General features: G+C 35.9%; 1 long non-coding RNA gene across 2 annotated transcripts in view; it reads left to right on the top strand.

Annotated features, from left to right (window-relative positions):
* The window catches only part of LOC110256931, a 171,731-nt gene that overhangs the window by 80,748 nt on the left and 69,857 nt on the right, over positions 1-21,126 (top strand). Inside the window, exon 5 of one of the 2 annotated variants that reach the window (XR_002339013.1) lies at positions 1,152-10,202. The exons of the other annotated variant lie outside the window; for it this stretch is intronic. This is a non-coding gene — a long non-coding RNA (uncharacterized LOC110256931). Of the gene's footprint in view, positions 1-1,151; positions 10,203-21,126 lie in introns of those variants that run through there. 2 annotated transcript variants of the gene reach the window in all.

Below are 21,126 nucleotides of genomic sequence, written 5' to 3'. Positions count from 1 at the left end.
TTGTCTTCTGGGTTGGGGAAAAACACTGACTACAATTAACTCGAAAAAAGCTAATAGAAACAATTCTGAGTACATTGAAAAGGTTTGTCTAACACATAAAAACTTATGTTGTATGGGGTGTGTTTTTATCTCTGTTGCAGCCTTCTTTGGTGTTATCTGCTATGCTATTTATTTAGGAATGTGCTTTATGTAAAACACTATGACTGAAAGCTTGACTGAATTGAATGTCTGCCATTTATGTGAATTGTAGGTAGGTGAAAAATGTTTAAATAGTTAAAAGCACATAGAACAGATGGTTCTAAATTATACATGCAACAAAGGACTAGAAGATTTGGCAGATTATAAATGGCAAGCAACAGAGGATAAGCAGTTTAAGAAAATGGTAGTTAAGTACATTTGATGTCTCACACCTATTGTAAACACTACATATTGTCACCGTGCTGCATAATCAATAATTTAGGAACATTGAGGCAGTTGTAAGTTTCAGATAGAAAAAAGTAATATTTTACAAATGTTTGAAATGAATGGTTGAATGTAAAATTATTTTAAGCCTATGAGGACAAGAGTTTTTTTTGGGGAAATCAAATTGTATGCTTTAAAAGCAGGAAGTTATTTCTGAGAACTTAATATTATTGTTTTCATATAGAGGTTTGGAGAGAAGTAGGAGTAGATACATATTTTGAAATAGAGTGGTATATTTACTGTTACTATGTGTTAAAAACTGGGGCTGAACTGTAGCAGCATTTACTCTTTCAAACACTACTGAAAAATATTTTTAGGCTATTTAGTCTTGAAAATGCAAAACACTGTTGGCATAAGTTACTAAATATGTATTGAGTGAAGGAAGACTATATTTTAGTATTAATTTTTGAGTTTTGTATGTAACACCATGGTAAGGTTTTATTTGGTAACTATAGTTTACTCTTAGTTTTAAAAATGGAAAGATTTGTATGTAGGTTTTGCCTAAAAGAATCTGACTAATCATATTTAGCATTTTCAAAAGATTTCAAATAAAGTATTCAGCTTGGCAGAAATTTGTTTTTATTTTTATAAGCCATTTATTTAAAATGCATATGAAATTGTAATGGAAACCTTGGAATTTTAATTCTGTTGCCCTTTCTCCCATTTCTTTGTTTGCATGTTTATTATAGAACTGCAGTGTAAAGGAGCAGATGTTTTGCCAAACATCCTGATGTGTTGCTTTTTCTTATGGGAGTGCATAACTGTTCCTTCTGATGCATCAACTTGACAGCTGGTTGATTTCATGGAGCTGCTAAGAAGCCATTAGTGGTGTCATTGAATTGAAACAGAACAGTCACTCCCAGCTTGAACTGCAATTGTTAATGTCTTTGTTGCTACTTTTGTGTTACTATACAAGATGTAGGATATCACAGTTACATGAAAGTTTAGTTTTCTGTCTTATCTTCTTGAATCAGTGAAAGGAAGCATTAGAACTTGATTACTTTTAGATTTAAAGATTTCTCATAGGATTTTTAAGTTGTAGTTTCTGAGTTTTTGACCTAGTCCTAGGTGGAACTGCCAAAAGAAGGTGTTCTTTAGCACAAAGTAATGTGGGGATTTTGACCCCTAGATGAAATTCTATCATTGAGATTTAATGATTTTTTAAAAAATAAATTTGATATCCTGAGGGAGTAATTAAATACCTAGTTAGGTATTTTAAGAAGTTTTTGGTTATATAAAATTAAATCTTATCATAAGGTTTCAAAAATATGCCTTATTTAGTAAACGTTGACTTGTTTGACTAAACATTTCTTTAAACTTTTGCTGCAGAAGATATTTAGAAGAGAAAAGAATTATTTAGGAAAAGGGCAATTTGGGGTTTAATTTTCTCTATAAGAAGGTAAAAATATTATATAATTGACTAGTAGTCATTTAATTATTTTAAAATTTGAAATTATGTTTTTATTGTACTAATAACCATTATTAATAGTTTCAGCTATTAAACTGTTATACTATAGTGGTGTCAGATCATCCCATTGGCCTCTGTTTTATACTTTTTCTAATTACTTGCTCTTTGTTTTGTTTGTTTTGGTGGAAGAGGAGACAGGAAAGATGGAGAATAGGGAGTGATCATCTCAACAGAAAAAAACATATTTAAAAAAAATTTATGTAACAAATTTAGGATGATGAGTTGAAGGATAAAATGTAACTTATGACTGTGTTGAGATATTTTCTAGTTCTAATATTTATCAATTTTTAATTTTTAAATCTAAGTACACCAACAATTTTTCAAAGAGCATAACATAACATATTCAAAATATTGAATATTGCCTTTAAAAGGAATTCTTAAAAAGTGAAATTGATGATTAGAATAATTTGCTGAGTTAAACCCAATGAAAAGGACTTCTTATACAATATAAACAAATTTAAACATTTATAATGCATCACTGAGTGATTCCAGAATTATAATATCCTGAAATCATAAGTTTATAAAGATGCTTTTCTTTTAAATAAATGTAAATTACTGAGACTAAAGCTAAAATTTATATTCAGGTAATAATGCTTTTATATTTTAATGTATTCACCATACAGTTTCTTAAAATTATTTTATTATCTTAGCCTGTGTTTCAATTTTTGAGAAATATATTTATTCAGAAAATATTTATGTCATGGCAGATATAAATTAAGTGGCAAATTGAGTTGTATATTAAATGTAAACTTTTTTTAAATGAATCTCAATGCTTAGCTCATTTTTAGAAATGACATACTCCTAATTGTAGTGCAAATAGGCATCCCTTAATTTAAGTAGGATTTTTCCCCCACTGGGTTTCTTAAAGGAAAGCAGTTCTAAACAGAACAATCATAAAAAGTTTAAATTTTCATTCATAAATTTTTCTGTTGACCCTATTAACTTTGAAATCATGGGCAATAAATATATTTAATTTACAGTTACGTATGGTACTTAGACTAAAATGAATTTATATGACTTAAATCTGTTTTGAATGCTATGTGATTTGTGGCAAGTCATAATACAGTTTGAGATGTAAAATATTTAAGAGAACTGATATTTGTAAATAGAATATTGAGCTTTTTTAATGCATAACTTTTTTAAGAATATGAGGTAAAAATATACTTTTTATGCCACATATTTAAAAATTTGCTGTGTAAGATAGGATGTTTTTAGTTTGTTTTTAAAAATAAAATTACTGCTTTAAAATAGTTGTTTTTATGATTTATGAAATTTGGCTTGCACCTTGGTTTTTAAATGTCTTTCAAATAAGAATTAAGTGTTAGAGATAATAATGATGGTAATATGTAGATCAGAACCTTTACTAACTTTGTGTGCACATGTGTACATAGGCAAAAGGAGCATTTTGTTTGCAGATAATGATTGCATTGGTACTTCAGCTATGTGTAGAAATAATTGTGTGTTTTTCCTGTTTTCTGCTCTTAATACTTTTCTACAAGCATGCACTCATTAATCAAAGACGGTGCACTCCTGCTGAGGGCAGAGAGGTTCATCAAATTGGCAGTCAGTTTGGTGTAAAGAACGGTGTACTGAAGCTCTTAACTCGCTGGGACATAAATAAATCTAAGGTCTTTGTATGCAAACCCTAGAGGTTAATACTGTATAATTCAATGTCCTGTCTTTGTTTTTATGATTGATGTTTTAAAATGTTTCAAGCTTGATGCAAGTCTTCTAGTAGGTCAGGTCTGACAATCTGATTGGCTGAAGTAAGAAAGCATTAGGCTGTCAGAAGGACTTTGACTATGCTGCAGAGATTTTGGTTTTTTTTCCTTCAAGATCATTGTCATATTGCCTGAGCTGTTATAGGAATGTACCAGTGATTGACATCGCCCGCTGTGATAATGGACCCAGTGCATAAAATGCCAATAGTTTGGTCCTATTTGTTCGGAAGCTTACTGCTATTTGTATCCTTAACAGTGCTAACATGTAGAACAAGCAAAACTACTGGGATTTCTCTGTAGAAAGAGTGCTGGGATTTGGCTTTAACATGAATTGGTTGCATATTCATAATTTAAGAACAGCTGGTTACAGCAAGCACATAGTCATTTGCAAGCTATTATAAACCATTCCACTCACACATGGAGCCTTTGGTTGTTTTTTTTTTTTTTTTTTTTTTTATTGATCTACCTGCATTTAAAATCTGGTCACTGCTGCTACTGAAGCTCTTCATTTTAGCTGTGTTTGCAACATAGAACAGCTTCAATTTTAAATATTTAATTTAAACTAAATGCTGAATAAAATGAAGAAGCTTTGAAGGAAGCAAGTGTAAAAGGTGAATATGTATTACTGATTGTATGTCTCATCTTGGCCAAAAACAAATATAGATTATACAACCATTGTAATTTTTGGAAAATGTTTTATGATTTTGTCCATAGGTAAATAACTGAATTATCTTTGATTTGAAAATATTGTTAATTATATTTTACTAGTTAGATGTAGTTTTAAGAAGCACAAACCGTAGCCTATAAAACAATTTCATCTAATATGTAGAAGACTGACAGAACTTTTAGTTTGGAGTGGTGTAAGGCAAGAGAGAAAGGAAGGAAAATCAAGACATTAAATGGGGTTAGGATAATGCTGATCCTAAACTATCAGTTTTTTAGAAGGAATCAAAGATGGAGTCTCTTCTGCTTTTTGGGTCACTTCTGGAATATTAAGTATAGCTGTGTATTGAAGTAACATGTGAAAGCTGGTCCAGCTATAATAGTTTCTGTGTGTTGTGCTGCTTAGTAGTGAATGAAAAGAGAGGAGAAAGCCACTGTATGCCAAACTTTCAATTGAGAGTAGGGGGAGAAAATGTTGAATGTGATTTTGCATATCCTGGTAGGAATCAGAGAGAACTCTGCCTTGATTTGTGTATGTTAAAATAATTTCTCTGAGTGATTTACAGTGACGGTGATTCTGTTGAGCTTTCACACAACAAAGTGTTAGATTCGCATGTGCTGCATGCATGTGTTTGTCCCCACACTAGATGATGAAGTGGCTTTCAGCACTTCAAGGTTGAGTACCAATCCTAAGAGTGCATTTTACTCTTTCTTGGCTTCACAAATGGCTGGATATGTTGGTAATATAACAGAATATATGGCCAAATTTAATCTAGCTGATAGTAGGCTGTACTTTTTTCTAAATAATAAATTCAAAGGTTATTAAAGGACGATGTGTTGTATTTTAGTTTTGAGTCCCATAGGATAATAACTTTATATATACCATTAATTTGCCATTATTTCAGGTTACATTAGTCATTTTGTAAATTGTTCTATGCCCTTTTGCTCTCTCTTTTTTTGGACTGTTGTCCTTTCAGTTATCTCCCTGATCGTCAGCATCTTAGCCCAGAATAAGCTGAGGAAATAAAAGCAGGTAAATTTAAAATAAGCCCTGTTTTCCTTTCTCCCTGACTTCTTGGTAGATCAGATGGAGAGAAGTCCTTAGATTTTTCACCAAAATAAAGGTTTGGAATTTTATTTGTCTACCTTTCCTGGTTCTCGTTGTAACAGATAATTATACTTAGATAAAAAGAGAGGTGAAGTAATGGGTTCAATTTTTAAAATATTAGCAAAAAAATCCAGAAAATTTAGCTATTACTCGAAAAATGAATTGACTCAAAAACAACCGCCACAGGAGAATCACAGGCATTTGATATATTTTTATTGGTCCCCTAATAATAGGGGAAAAGGAGGGCAGCTACCTTCATTCATCAGGTTTGTATTGAATGCTGTCTTCAAGCATACTCATGGAGAGCTATGGAGTAAAGTTTGTGAAAGCTCAGGAGAGAGATGACTTTTGCTTAGAATCACAGAAACGGCTCTTTGGTTTGGGTAGCTTTGAATTAGACCAAGAATGAATAAACTGAATGTTCAGAGATCAGAAGAAATAATCTGACTATTATTACTAGGACAGCATGAGCCTCCTCTAGAACAAATTAATTCAAACTAGGGCTTGTTGTATCTGGAGTTGAGCAGTCTTTTGGGGGTTATGCCAGATGGAAAAGAAATCATTATGGGGTGCTGCTTTTCCTCCATTGCTTTCAGAATTGGCTGCTTGGCTTTCTCTGGAGAAGGTAGGTTAATCAGTTTCAAATCATCCATTTCAGTGATAGGATTGCAGTTTGTGGAAGCCAGGTTAAAACTGACAGAACTGCCCTTTCTGGTCAGAGTTATTCAAATATTGTTTAATGTGAGATCAACCAGAAAAACTCTCTTCTGCCTCATTCTTTTCCAGTGCTTTTATAAATGTTGTTTCTTGAAACCTAATGTATCATCATACCTACCAAGAACATCAAGCAAAGAGGATGTGACCTCTTTTTTCCTTTTCTAGATGTGGTGGTGAGGAACTAGCTTTCCAAGGAGGTTTGATGCCTCTGGCTCAAAAAACACTTTTACTTGTTTTAGTTCCTTTGGATGAATGAAGAAGACAGACTGGCTGGACTATCAATAATAGGAATATCCATAAGGACAAAAAGCCAACAAAATGTTTAACCTCTTCCTTTAAATTACATCAGTACTGAATTTCCCTTATAATAGAAATCCTACAAAGAATAAAGAGTTTGAAAAGGAAAGATTAAAACAAAGACAGATGTACAAGAAAGTATGTTTTCAGTGGCTAGACTTTTCCTAACTTCATTGTTACTGCAGTAAGATAAATTTAAATTTATTTCGTTTTCCTTTTTGCATTATTGTGATAAACATTTACTTGAAGGGACCTTTTAGAAGAAAACGTTAAAACATATGTAATCATTTCTTATTTTGATGATGATGAGTTTTGAGGTAAATGAAATGTGGAAATGAGTAGACATAGAAGGCTATCTAGTATCTGAGTTTAGAAAGAAACCATACTTATTATTTTCTGGTTTCCATCATGACATGGTTGTTGAAACATTACTTTTGGACTTCCTGGGAGGAGGGTTATTGTTAACATAAACCATTATGGTGGTGTAAGAAGCGGCTAAGCTGATCTTGAGCACCTGAAAAAAATCAGGGAGCAGCCCATAAGTCACATAATGTATTTCTACTTTTATGGGTTGTTAGTGTAGTGTACTGAAAGAAATAGGGTCTACAAAGAAACAGTAACAGAGATTGTGGGTCAAATCTATTTTAAAAGAAGGGTACTTCAAAGCCAAAGGAATTGGGGGTAGACAGTAACAACAACAAAAAGAGGAGACAGTTTTAAAGAAGGCTTTTATTTTTTTTTTAGGGCTGTACTCAGCATATGGAGGTTCCCAGGCTAGGGGTCTAGTCAGAGCTACAGCTGCGGGTCTACACCACAGCCACAGCAACGCTGGATATGAGTGAGGCCAGGGATAGAACCTGCAACCTCATGGTTCCTAGTCGGATTCGTTCAGCTGCTGCACCACAACAGGAACTCCAAGAAGTCTTTTAAATGGGGTTAAGAGGAGTGGAGAATTGTTATGTAATGGAGTCCTCTTCACTGTGGTCAAAGTGTCTTGGCATTGAATTCCTGCCTTGTTATTAATAATTTCAGCAGTTTGTTGAGAAAATAACTCTTATCTAGAATCATACCTTGGGCATTTGAAGTAGGAAGTTGAAGGGTTAGGGAAGGGCTTTGTAAACAGTCAGGTGGTTGGTTCAGGAAGAGAACATGTAATAACTTTGGCCAGTTAGGTAAAAACTCTTTCCTTTTCCCTCTCCAGAATGAGATGTACTTGCCAGAACTCATAAACGAGAAGAATTGGTAAATTCTTTTGTGCTAAGTGTGAAATGGAAAGGTAGGAGCAGGCTGAGCTGGGGGAGGAGAGTAGGCGCCGAATAGAATGTGACCAGAATTTCCCTGGTTTTGTTTTTTTGTTCTTTTAATGAAGTGCTCTATAACATAGTCCCTTGGTTTTGACTTTTTTCTTTGTAATGTGAAACACCTTTTGTGAAACAGGTCATTTCTTGCAATTTATCGCAAATATTTCATTCTTGGTAGGTAGCATTTGATATGTTTCAGCTGAAGTCCAGAGGCATAACTAAATTAACTACATGTGCCGGGGTAAAAATTAATGTCTATTTCTGTATTTGTAATCTCAGCACTTCATGAGTGAGTGAAAAATAATCCTGTACCCACCCATGGAAACAATCACTTATTAGTTTCTCATGTTTAGTACTATTGCGATGTGCTAATAGTTATGTATTAGGCAGCAGTGATTAGTTAAATATATTGGTCGTTAAATTGAGAATAAGTATCAGGTCAGCATCTATTTTTAAATAACTAGAAACAATTCAAGGTGCCTAGGAATAAAATGTATGGCCCATAATGTGCTTAAGGAGTTCATAATTTACTTAGAGAGAAAGGGTGTACATGAAATCTTTTCTTTTGTGATTTTTATGTTATAAATTTAATTTTTTATGTCAGGAAAAAAATTAAGGGTAGGAAAGGAAAAATTATTTTAATAGCCATCATTTACTCAGTGACCTTATGCTCCAACTGGGATACATGTGTCAGATGCCCTCTGTTCCTGAGTAGCTCTCACAGTGTGGCATCTTACACTAAATGTGGCTCTTATGTCTTAATATAGATGTTTTTTGTATATCATAGCTTTTTTTTGCTTTTTTTAGGGCCACATCTGCAGCATATGGAAGTTCACAGGCTAGGGGTCAGTTGGAACTGCAGCTGCCCACCTATACCACAGCCACAGCCAAGCCTCATCCTTAACCCACTGAGTGGGGCCAGAGATTGAACCATGTCCTCTTGGATGCTAGTTGGGGTCATTACCACTGAGCCACAACAGGAGCTCCTATCATAGCTTCTAAATACAGGCCAGCTGTGAGTATTTGGAGCTCAGCTACATAAATGACATCTGCTTTAATGTTGGTGGTGAAATTGGCTGTGTTGCACTTATGAGTGGCAAATATAATCCATCCCCAGTGTGGTCGATGTCGATGATATTTTTAAATTATATTTTAATACAACCTGTTGACTAGACCCTACCACACTCTCCCATTCTCCAGTAAGATGAGTTTATACTGTAAGGTCGCATGGTTTAGGATACTTCATATGCTTAAGTATTGGTATCTCCAAAATGCTTTTTAAAATTGCTTTAGAATTAAAAGGATTCAAGGAGATAATGAAACTTCAATTGGGCTTTGAAGAAAGTAGTAGATATTTTAGCTTAGAAGAGCAACCTGAGCAAAGGCGAGGATGGAGGGGAACGTAACTAACTAAAATTTGTTTGAAAATAATGACAGATAAGTTAGAGGAATTTGGGCTAGTTAATAGATTTTCAAGCAGAGGTGTGACATGATTAAAAAGTTGTTTTAGGAAAATAAATGTGAAGGAAATCTGTTAAATGTTTAGAAAGAAGAGGTTATTAAAAGACCAGTAATTTATTGCAGAAATTCAAGTGTCAGACGGTAATGACTAGACTAATAGTAATGTGAATGGGCAGAAGGATTAATATGAACTACATAATTTAAAGGAATGGGGTTGAGCTAGTTGGGGGAGGTAGGAGATTATGTTACCTTACATTCACATTTATTTCATATGACCATAACAATAATTTGATGCAATTGAACACTCATTTCCTTCTTTTCAGATGATGAAAGTGAAAGCTATAGAGACTGTCTGTGGCTTACCACTGTCAGTTGTTACATATTCTTTCTAATATATCATAAGGTCTCAAGATGAGTTTAGCTTAACAAACTCTCATCCTTTTTTTAAAAACCCTTCTACTCTCCTGGTATATCACATATGTATAAATGAATAATCACAGCTAGTTTGCCTAATATTTTTCATTTGTATTTATGTTTATAGCTCTGTAATGTATTTATACCACTGCCAGACATTGCTTTCTGAAAACCACTGGGAGATGGGAGGCAGCATGTTCTAAACATATTAGAGACATGCCATATGTTATGGATCCCTAAGTGTAGACTTTGATGACTGTGATTTTTGCATATGATGTTCTCAATTATTATTTTCTCTCTTTTTACTTGGTAGAATCTGCTTATTTTCTAATATCCTCTGAAGAGTTACTTTTGTGAAAATCTTTCTAACCCTCTACCTCCCCACAAGATTATCTGATTCTTTCTTTGTTCCCCAATTGAGTGCTAAATGGTGGAGTGCATGGTTGTGTAAATAGGCACACTGATTCTTTTTTAACCTTTATAAATAATGCTTCAGTGAACGTTTTTATTCATACCACTTTTATTTATTGTTGTTTGACATCATTTCTTATTTTTTTTTTTTGTCTTTTTTTTTTGTTGTTGTTGTTGTTGTTGCTATTTCTTGGGCCACTCCCGCGGCATATGGAGGTTCCCAGGCTAGGGGTTGAATCGGAGCTGTAGCCACCGGCCTACGCCAGAGCCACAGCAACGCAGGATCCGAGCCGCGTCTGCAACCTACACCACAGCTCACGGCAACGCCGGATCGTTAACCCACTGAGCAAGGGCAGGGACCGAACCCGCAACCTCATGGTTCCTAGTCGGATTCGTTAACCACTGCGCCATGACGGAAACTCCTGTTTGACATTATTTCATAGGATAAATTTCCAAAAATGCAATTGCAGTTGGGTCAATGGCTGAGAATGCTTTAAGGCTTTTAAAATATATCGTGAGCTTTGCTTTTGTTCAGTATTGTATGATTTTATATTTCACTGTCATTATATGGTACCTGTTTACCATACTTTCAGTGGCAGGTGGGAATTCTATCCCAGAACCACTATTACACACTGCCATATTTTCATTGGGTTGGGTATATTCATTATTTTTAGCCCGTGCCAATTGCATTGCAGAAAATGTCCCTTTTTCTTTTTCTTTCTTTTTTTTTTTTTAGGGCTATACCTGTGGCATATGGAAGTTCCCAGGCTAAGGGTCTGTTTGGAACTACAGCTGCTGGCCACAGCCACAGCCACAGTCACAGTAATGCAGGATCCAAGTTGCTTCTGTGACCTACTGTCACTCCTTAACTCACTAAGTGAGGCCAGGGATTGAACCCACATCCTCATGGATACTAGATGGGTTCGTTTTCACTGACCACAATAGGAACTCCTATACCTTATTTAATCTGCATTTCTGTGACTAATTAAAGTGACAATTTTTCAGTGTCTTCACCCGTTGTATTTCTCTTTTGTGATTTGTCTTTGACATTTGCTGTTTTTGCACTGAGATCTTATGTTTATTGTAACCATTTATAAATTCTTCTAAGTATTCATGATATATTTTCATTATATTTATTATAATTGTTTGGCTTTTTTTTTTTTTTTTTTTTTTTGTCGTTTTGCCATTTCTTGGGCCGCTCCCGCGGCACATGGAGGTTCCCAGACTAGGGGTCTAATCGGAGCTGTAGCCTCCAGCCTATGCCAGAGCCACAGAAAGGTGGGATCTGAGCCACGTCTGCAACCTACACCACAGCTCATGGCAACACCAGATCCTTAACCCACTGAGCAAGGCCAGGGATTGAACCCACAACCTCATGGTTCCTAGTCGGATATATTAACCACTGAGCCACGACTGGAACTCCTTGTTTGGCTTTTTAATATTGTTTTTATTTATAGAAATGTAAAATATTAAATTGTTGATCTTTGGATTTTTGGAAACATTTTCTTCCATTTTTAAGCTTAAAAAATGTTCTCCTTGACCGAGTTTTTATAGTTACTTCTCATATTTTTAATCTTATTTAATTATTTTTAAAAATAAATTTAGGAGGACTAATACTTTGGTTGACTTATATCTCAACCGAGGTGTAAATCTTTAGATTGAAGAGAGGCAGGGTTTTTTTTTGTGTGTGTTTTGGATTTTTTTTAGTTGTATTCATATATTTATTCAACAAGTTTCATTAAGTACCTAGCATATTCTGCATGTAGAAAGAGTAATAAATCCTGGTTTTGACCTCAAAGTCTCACAATGTAGTGGAAGATTACCAAGATTAAAATATATTAAACAAGAGTTCCATCGTGGCTCAGCAGAAGCAAATCTGACTAGCATATATGGGAACGCAGGTTGGATCCCTGGCGTCTTGCTCAGTGGATTAAGTATCCAGCTTTTCTGTGAGCTGGGGTGTAGGTCGCAGATGCGGCTGGGATCCCACGTTACTGTGGCTGTGGTGTAGGCTGGCAGCTGTAGCTCAGATTCGACCCCTAGCCTGGGAACCTCCATATGCTGCTAGTGCAACCCTAAAAAGACAAATATATATATACACACATAAAAATATGTATGTATATATATAAAATATATATAGGGTTTTAAAAAACTGAAGTATAGCTGATTTGGAAAATTGTGTTAGTTATAGGTATACAGCAAAGTAGTTCAGTTACATATATATAGTTTTTCAGATTATTTTCTTTTTTTTTTCTTTTAGGGCTGCACCAATAGCATATGGAAGTTCCCAGGCTAGGGTTGAATCGGAGCTATAGATGCTGGCCTACACCACAGCCACAGCAATGCAGGATATGAGCAGCATCTGCAGCCTACACCATAGATCACGGTAATGCTAGATCCTTAACCTACTGAGCAAGGCCAGGGATCAAACCTTCATTCTCATGGATGCTAGTCAGATTTGTTTCTGTTGTACCACAATGGGAACTCTGAGATTATTTTCCATTAATGGTTATCATAAGATACTGAATTAGTTCTCTGTGCTATACAGTAAATCCTTGATGCTTATCTATTTTATGTATAGTAGTTTATATCTGTTACTCCCATACTCCTAATTTATCCCTTCCCCTCTCCTTTCCCCTTTAGTAACCATAAGTTTGTTTTCTATGTCTGTGTTTCTGTTTTGTGTATAGATTCATTTGTATTATTTTAAAAAGTCCACATATAAGTGATATCATATAATATTTGTCTTTGTCTTACCTCTCTTAGAATGATAATCTCTAGATCCACCCATGTTGTTGCAAATGGCAATATTTCATTCTTGTGGCTGAGTAATATTCTTGAGTGTATATATGTGTGTGTGTGTGTGTACATATATATATATATATGGCCTACACCACAGCCACAGCAATACAGGATATGAGCAGCATCTGCAGCCTACACCACAGATCACGGTAATGCTAGATCCTTAACCTACTGAGCAAGGCCAGGGGCATGTATATATATATGACATCTTAAGCCAATCATCTGTTGATGGGCACTTGGATTCTTTCCATGTCTTGGCTATTGTAGTTTGTTTTTTTTTTTTTTTTTTTAGGGCCGCACCCATGGCATGTGGAGGTTCCCAGGCTGGGGTTGAGTCAGAGCTGACGGGGCTGGTCTGCACCGTAGCCCATAGCAACATGGGATCCAAGCCATGTCTGCGACCAACATCACAGTTCACAGCAACAGTGGATCCTTAACCCACTGAACAGGGGGCCAGGAATCGACTCTGAGTCCTCATAGATGCTAGTTGTATTCATTACCTCTGAGCCATGACAGGAACTCCTATGTCTTGGCTGTTGTAAATAGTGCTGCTGTAAACATTGCACTGCATGAATCTTCTTTTTTTTTTTAGGGCAGCACCTGCAATATATGGAAGTTCTTGGGCTAGGGGTCCAGTTGAAGCTGTAGGTGCCAGCCTACACCACAGCCACAGCCACAGCCACAGCAGATCTGTGACTTACACCTCGGCTCATCCTTAACCCACTGAGCAGGGTCAGGGATCAAATGTGCATCCTCATGGAGACTAGTCAGGTTCATTACTGCTGAGTCATAATGGGAACTCAGGCATATATCTTTCTGAATTAAGAGTTTTCATCTTTTCTGAATATATGTCCAGGAGTAAGGGGTTGTTGAGTCATATGGTATTTCTATTTTTAGTTTATTACTATTTATAGTTTATTACTATTTTTCATGGTGGCTGCACAAATTACATTCCCACCAACAGTGTAGGAAGGTTCCCTTTTCTCCACATCCTCTTCAGCATTTATTATTTGTATATTTTTAAAATGATAGCCATTCTGGCCAGTGTGAGGTGATACCTCATTGTGTTTTTGTTTGTTTGTTTTCATTTTTGGCCGCCCTGCAGCATATCACATATGGAATTCCTTGGCCAGGGATCAGATCCGAGCAGCAGTCACACCTAAGCCACAGCTGCAGCAACACTGGATCCTTAACCCTGTGTGTCAGGCAGGGGATCAAACCTGTATCCCAGTGCTTCCAAGACGCTGCTGATCTCATTGTGCCACAGTGGGAACTCTCTCATTGTAGTTTTGATTTGCATTTCTCTTTAAATTTAGTGATGTTGAGCATCTTTTCATGTGTCTGTTGGCCATGTCTTCCTTGGAGAAATGTCTGTTTAGGTCTTCTGCCCATATTTGATTGGGTTGTGTGGGTTTTTGATACTGAATTGTATAAACTGTGTATTTTGGAAAATAAGCTCTTGTGGCTTTGTTTGTGAATGTTTTCTCCCAATCTGCATGTTGTCTTTTTGTTTTGTTGATGGTTTCCTTTGCTTTGCAAAAAATTTAAAATGTGATCAGGTCCTATTTGTTTATTTTTGCTTTTATTTCTACGGCCTTATGAGACTGACCTAAGAAAAACATTGGTATGTTTATGTCTGAGACTGTTTTTCCTGTGTTCTATTCTAGGAGTTTTATGGTGTCATGTCTTATATATAGGTCTTTTAACCATTTTGAGTTTACTTTTATATAAAGTGTGAGGGTGTGAGGTTGTGTTCTAGTTTCATTGATTTACGTGTAGCTGTCGAACTTTCCAAACACCACTTGCTGAAGAGACGATCTTTTCTCCATTGTGTATTCTTGACTCTTTTGTCTTAAGTTAATTGACCAGAGGTTGTGTGGGTTTATTTCTGGGCTCTCTATTTTGTTTCATTGTTATATATGTCTGTTTTTGTGCTGATACCATGTTGGGTTTTTTTTTTTTTTTTTTTTTTCAGTTTCATTGAAGTATAGTTGATTTACAATGTTGTGATAATTGCTGCTGTACCACAGGGTGATTTAGTTATACATGTACACATGTCCATTCTTTTTTCAGATTCTTTTCCCATATAGATTATCATAGAATATTGAGTAGAGTTCTCTGTGCTATACAGTGTCATGCCCTTTTTATTTATTTTTTTATTTTTTGGTCTTTTTTAGGGCTGCACCCATGGCATATGGAGTTCTCAGGATAGGGGTCAAATCAGAGCTGTAGCCGCTGGCCAACGCCACAGCCACAGAAATGCCAGATCTGAGCTGCATCTGTGGCATACATCACAGCTTATGGCAACGCCAGATCCTTAACCCACTAGTGAGGCCAGGAATCGAATCTGCATCCTCATGGATGCTAGTCACATTCATTTCTGCTAAGCCACAACGGGAATTCCACCACGCAGTTTTAATGGAAGCTTTGTAGTATTATCTGAAGTGTGGAATGGTAGCTTTGTAGTATTATCTGAAGTGTAGAATGGTTATGACTCTAGCTTTGTTCTTTCTTCTCAAGCTTAAAAAAGTTTTTAAATTGAAGTATATTTGACTTACAATATTATATTAGTTTCAGGTGTACAACATAGTTATTCAATATTTGTAATAGAGGATACTCCATCTAAAGTTGTTACAAAATAATAGCTATAGTCCCCTGTGCTGTTCAATATATCCTTGTTGCTTATTTATTTTATATGTAGTAGTTTGCATTTCTTAATCTCATATCCCTATCTTGCCCCTCCCCCCTTCCCTCTCTCCACTGGTAACCACTAGTTTGTTCTATATTTTATGTTTGGTATATAATTCTTCACCATTCCTTTTTGCTAGTAAAGCTGTCCTTCAATGCCTATATTAAGGCCCAACTTCCCATCAACACTTATTACATATACTATATTTCCACAAAATCTCTTATTACAAAGAATGTTGAACTAGATAACTAAAGTTTGAGTTTTTAAAGCATTGTCGATTTTTTTTTTTCTTTTTTAAGGCCACACCTGCAGCATATGGAAGTTCCCAGGCTAGGGGTCAAATTGGAGCTGCACCTGCTGGCCTACACCACAGCCACAGCAGCTTGGGATCTGAGCCACATCTGTTACCTACACCACTGCTCACGGCAATGCCAGATCCTTAACCCATTAAGTGGAGCCAGGGATCAAACCTGCATCCTCATGAATACTAGTTGGATTCATTTCCGCTGAGCCATAATGGTAACCCCTCCATTGTCAATTTTGTATTGTTGTTTTGTTTCTACCTCTGGTAAAAGGACTCTATAAAAGTATTAGTTTTATTAGGTAATACTGAACACAGTATAATCATGTTCATTGCCTATTGATTTTTTTCTTTATATTCATTTTATTTTCTAACATTTAAAAAAATTGAGGTATAATTGACATACAACATTATATTTTCAGATATACATGTGCTTAAAATTAAAAGTATATTTTTACTAAAAAATAAGTGCAAAAGTTTTGAAAAATACAGGAAAATATTAAGATAAAACTTTTAAATGTCCAAAATCCCATTATTTGCTCTTTATTTAATGTTGTACTTTATTTAGTGAAAGTGTTCATAAATGAAATAGCTAGTTTGTATCTTTAAAAAAAGTGAAGATGAGGGAAGTGGACATGAATTAACTCGCTTTTGTGTTATCAACTAAGAAAGAATGAAAAAATCCAGTTGGATTAAGCAATAAGGACATTGGTAACCTTGGCAATACTAGTTTCAGTGCAGTGGTTTTGACTAGAGGTGAATAAATAGAAACTTGGAGTTTAGATAGATTTTTTTTCTTTTTTCTTTTCTAAGAGAAAAGGAAAAGAGATTGGCAAGTGTTTAGGAAGGAAATGTGGACTTGAATATGACCTTCTTAAATAGTGAAAGAAACTCAAGGTATAAGGTCTGGGCATATAATTCAGAGGTTCTTTGAGAAGTGGGAAGAAACAGGTTCCAGACCATGTTATATGGATTGTCATTAACTAGAAAGAGGGATACTTCTGTGATTAGAAGGAATGATAAAATTTGTGCATATGTGTAGCAGTGAGGTTGGAGCTTTGGTGGAAAGAAATTTCAGAGTTCAAGTTCGAAATAGAAGAAAATTTTCAACCAGAAATGGCTCTTTACTGGTTTTTTTTTTTTTTTTTTTAATAAAACAAGGTTTTAATTTCCAAGTGATTTTTTTCTATGTGTGTGTATATATATATATTTCTTTTTACAAAATAATAATGATATGGAGTTTTGCATTGCACTTTTTACACTGTATTTTCTTTTTGGATTCTTTTATGAGCATTTTCTTGTGTCATTAAATATTTTTAAACAGCATACAATAATTAAATCAACTACCCAAGTTTGGGATATTTAAATTGTTTCTGATTAGCCTATAGTATGTAATGATACATCAAACATCCCTAAGCCTTTGTGCATATTCTAATTTTTAATTCCTTAGAATACATTCCTGGAAATTGAATTGCTATGTCAAAGGATATGAATATTTACATATATGTATTATCCTTGTAAATATTAACAACTGTCTGTGTGTCTAGGAGAGGGAGTCCTGATTTGTAGTATATGCTGTTTTCTATGGTGTAAATACTCCCAGCGTGGTCTGTTTTAATCCAACAACTTAATACCACTGAACAGAATTGAGATATGCAGTCACACAACCATTATATACTATTTGCACCAAACTGATACAATAGATGTAAATAACCTAAACAGCATAGATAATAATAAAATGTAGTAAAGTAATTAGGGAGTGATCAGTTTTAAGTGTTTATTACCTTATTTTTAATTTTCTTTACTGATCTGTAAGTTCATGTAATTTAATTTTTAATAGTTACTGTGGTTAACAGCTGGGTTGCAAAATTCCTGAAAATTTAGCAGTTGGCTCCTGTGAACTACTGTGAGTAAGCTCAAGCACACCACTGCGAAGTTACCTTTTTTTTTTCCTCCTCTTCCTTCCTTTTTACCTTTCTTTCTTCTGTTTTCTAATATTTATGGTGGGATTTTTCTTCCAATATTATATTTTTCATTATGGGAAGAAATATAAACACTTAGAAGACAAAGCTTTATTTTTTTCTTTATGGCCTCAAAATTTGTTTTGCTTTACTCTTGAATGTGTGATAGGTGGACTCAGTTTAGGTGAAAGAAATAAAGTATGGATACCCAGATTTATATATTTTTTTCTAGGAGATTATTCATATTCAGTTTTCTCCAAAATATTCTTTATTTTTTTCTTCACTTTTGGCCACCCCACAGCATATGGAGTTCCTGGGCCAGGGATCAGATCCGTCCCAGTCATGGTTGTAACCTACGCCACTGCAGCTGCAGCAGTGCTGGATGTTTTAACCCACTGTGCCAAGCCAGGCTGGGGATTGAACCTGCATCTTGGTGCTGCAGAAACACTGCTGATCCTGTTGTCCCACAGCAGGAACTCTGTCCCCAAAAGATTTTTGAGTTCTGACAGTTGATTGAATTATTTAACTCTTACTGTTTCTAATATTTTTTTAGTTGATTCTCCAGGATTTCTGGATACATAATCATATTATGCAAATAAATATAATTTTGCTACCTTCATTTTAATATTTGTAACTTTTCCGTGTAAAGAATAAAGTTGGTTATTACCTACAAAGCAAATGTTAACATTGAGCATCTTTTTTTCACCTGACTTTGGGAATGCTTCAAATATTTTATCATTGTCTATTGGCTTCTTCATTTTTTTTTTATTTTTTACAAGTTTTACTGAAGTCTAGTTAATTTAAAATGTGATAATTTCTGCTGCACAACAAAGTGACTCATATATCATTGTCTATTGGCTTCTTTAATGATGACATTTTCCTCACTGGTCCTTTTTGGTGGCTTTTGGTTTGTTACATGTATTTTTGAAAATCACATTAAGCAAGTATCTATTGATTTCTGTTTTGTTAAGACTTAAAAAATTCAGGAGTTTCCATTGAGGCTCAGCATGTTAAGAACCCGACTAGTATCCATGAGGATGTGGGTTCAATTCCTGGCCTCATTCAGTGGGTTAAGGATCCAGCTGCTGTGTAGGTCACCGATGCGGCTATGATCCAGTGTTGCTGTGGCTGTGGCATAGGCTGGTGGCTGTGGTGTAGGTCACCATCTGCAACTTTGAACCCTAGCCTGCCGGTATGGCCCTGAAAAGAAAAAAAAAAAAATTCAGAAAGGAAGTTTAACTATTTAAATGAGTAGCAGCTGGGTAATTCTTGATGACCTCCATTTACCTTAGTGTTTTTAAACTTCTTTTTGTTTTTAGAGCTACATCTATGGCATATGGAGGTTCCCTGGCTAGGGGTCAAATCAGAGCTGCAGCTGCCAGCATACACCACAGCCACAACACCATATTATCCAAGCTGGTCTGCAACCTATACCACAGCTCACAGCAATACCAGATCCTTAACACACTGAGTGAGGCCAGGGATTGAACCTGCATTCTCATGGATGCTAGTCAGATTCGTTTCCGCTGAGCCACGATAGGAATTCCTGGCCTTTGTTTTATAATATGTGCTAGAAGTTTAGATGTTGATGGTTTTTAATATTTGGGGTAAGCAACAAGGTAAACTGGGCAGTAATAGTTCAGATATGTTTTTCCCTATAAGTTTTTCTCTGAATCTCTTGAGATCTGTGCTGTGGATGTACCCCTGTGATTCTGTGTTTGAGGGTCATCCTTTTTTTTTTTTTTTTTTTTTTTTTTTTTTTTTTTTTTTTGACTTCTGCATGCAACAACTGATGTGGAATCTAGTTCCCAGACCAGGGATTGAACCCTGGCTATAGCAGTGAGTGTGCTGAGTCCTGAGCACCAGACCATCAGAGAACTCGCAAAGGTCATCCTTTGATTTTAGCAGTTCTGCTTCAGCCTGGCCTACCTGTGGATGGGGGTTGGGAGTGGGGAGGTAGGAGGAGGAAAATGGCCACTCTATAATACTGTGGATTATGACTTTTGTTTGGTGAGTCAGTGCTTACTTATGTCTGCCTAGTCAAACTTGATCACCACCTGCAAAATGCTGGCTCCTTTTCAACCCTGATGACTGGTTGAGGAAAATTAAAACAGTGAGGCTAAAATGTAGCCCATGATGTTTTTCTCCTATGCAAACATGAGTCCCACATATGTGATTCCCATTTCTCTTAAGGTAGGCCTTCCATTTTCTTGAACTTTAACTTTACAAGTTAGGATGTTTAGTAAAATCTGTACCTTGTTTTCTAAGGGCATAAGAGTTATAATATTGTTATAATATTAGTATTTTCCCTGGCTTTTTTTTTTTTTTTAGGGCCCCACCCAAGGCATATGGAGGTTCTTATCATAGGGGTCAAATTGGAGCTGCAGCTACCAGCCTATACCACAGCCATAGCAATGTGGAACCTCAGCCAAGTCTGCGACCTACGCACAACTCACCCCAATACCAGATCCCCAACCCATTGAGCGAGGCCAGGGATTGAACCCACATCCTTATGGATACGACATGGCCTCGCTCAGTGAGTTAAGGATCCGGCGTTGCCATGAGCTGTGGTGTAGGTCGCAGACATGACTCGGATGCTGCATTGCTGTGTCTGTGGTGTAGGCAGGCAGCTGTAGCTCTGATTCGACCCCTAGCCTGGGAACCTCCATATGCTGAGGGTACGGCCCTGGAAAAGACAAAAACAAAAAACAAAACAATGAAAAGAGTATTTCTATATCTGGGCATAGTATGTAACTATTTCATTAAAGTTTTGTTCAGAATTTCCCCTGAAAATAAAAATGTAACGGACAAGGAGGACATTGACACATCTCCAGGGACTTCTCATTAACAAAATTTCTGAAATATTTACATTAAACATTTTATCTATACAGAACTAACTCTAGGAAAGGATAAGTGCCTTTCTTGATTTGACAGTTTTTCCCATGTGACTCTTAGAGGAACAACAGATAAAACAAACCTAATTCTTGCAGTTCCCGTCGTGGCTCAGTGGTTAACGAATCCGACTAGAAACCATGAGGTTGTGGGTTCGGTCCCTGCCCTTGCTCAGTGGGTTAACGATCCGGCGTTGCCATGAGCTGTGGTGTAGGTTGCAGATGTGGCTCGGATCCTGCCTTTCTGTGGCTCTGGCATAGGCCGAAGGCTACAGCTCCGATTAGACCCCTAGTTTGGGAACCTCCATGTGCCACAGGAGCGGCCCTAGAAAAGGCAAAAAGACAAAAAACAAAAACAAAACCAAAACAACCTAATTATTTGTAACAGCTCTATTTTTATAAGGTGAAGCCGCAGATCTTTTGGCTTTCTTGAGGCACACTGAGAAATCTCAAAGATAG

The sequence above is a fragment of the Sus scrofa genome, chromosome 15 (assembly GCF_000003025.6).
Source record: "Sus scrofa isolate TJ Tabasco breed Duroc chromosome 15, Sscrofa11.1, whole genome shotgun sequence".
Lineage (NCBI taxonomy): Eukaryota > Metazoa > Chordata > Mammalia > Artiodactyla > Suidae > Sus > Sus scrofa.
Note: the sequence above shows the minus strand (reverse complement) of the source record. Positions and strands in the feature narration are given on the sequence as shown.